The following is a 1,270-nucleotide window of genomic DNA, read 5'->3' as shown; positions in this document are numbered from 1 at the left end:
TGCAGAGGGAAATGAAAAGAAATAGACCATGAGAGTATAAGAGATGACATGTCTGTTTTGAAGCATAGTTGGCACAGCAGCAAAATGATAAAAAGAAAAATTACATCAGTCCCTTCCTCCACCTAAGCTTTACCTGAAGGTGCTATGTGGCCTCTGGCTATGTGGTTAGTGTGAAGATTTTTAGTGCCCCTCAATGAGAGAGAGAAAGGAAAAAATTGAAAGGCTTCATACATCTTAACTTTACATGATTAGACAGAGAACCCTTAAAGACTTGGACAATGAATAACTTGCTTCCAGCAATAGATAGGCAATAGAGAGAATGAAGACATTAATTTGTACTAGAAATAGAGGTTAAAATTAACAGTTCCCTTATGGGTATTGGCACAACACATACATGAGGAACTTTAAAAAGAAACTGGCCTTTTTAACAAAGTGCTCCTAGCAACCCTTCTTAAGGAGATTATATTGATGTTAATTTTCTCTTCCCACTAACTGAGCTCTCTGGGAGGATTTGCTGCTGGGGAAGCCTTTGCAGAGGTCCTAGGAAATGGTTGTCAGTCTTTTCTTTCTAACTCTATTTTTCAGTACTCCCTCCCAAGTCAAGTCTGCTCAACTAGAGAGTTCAGAGATCTGTTTATTTGCTTATTTGGAAGAGGAAGCTACTCAGAGATGCCTTGTTCCATTTTCCCTCTCCTCACCACTTCACCCTCCTACCCCAACACATATCTGCTCCACTGGGTGTATGGCCAGATGCCTCTCCAAATCCAATACATACTCCTTTCGTCTGTTCTCAGGAAGAAATGTCTCTTGGGTATCTGTTCTGCTGATAAACATACAACAATAAAGTGATGACTCTTTATGGATTAAAATATTGATTTTCCATTGAGGAGAGGTATATTCTTACTGGTTATGACTCAATAGGTCTTAAATAAGGGTTTGCTGTGGTTGGTTGTGGAGATTTAGAGGTCTTCAGTTGATGGGATATCCTGCAAAGAACTTTCATTTTTGACAATGAAGGTAAAGGTATCAGCATAGCACATGATGTTTTGCTAAAAGTACACACATATTCCAAGGAGTGAAAATTCTTGTTATATTTGTGCCAGATCTGTCTTTTAAAATACCACATAATTACTTTTATCTTTTTTTTCCGTTCAAGTTTCTTTTCACTACATTTCCAGGACACATATATTTAACAATGAACTAATGTACTAAAGGGACTTTAAGTGATAAAGTAGTATGGTTGAGATTTCTTTGTTTAAGAGTTATTTTA

The sequence above is a fragment of the Tupaia chinensis genome, unplaced genomic scaffold, assembly GCF_000334495.1.
Source record: "Tupaia chinensis unplaced genomic scaffold, TupChi_1.0 Scaffold144253_1, whole genome shotgun sequence".
Lineage (NCBI taxonomy): Eukaryota > Metazoa > Chordata > Mammalia > Scandentia > Tupaiidae > Tupaia > Tupaia belangeri.
The sequence above is the reverse complement of the archived record's forward strand: the minus strand, read 5'-3'. Positions refer to the sequence as shown.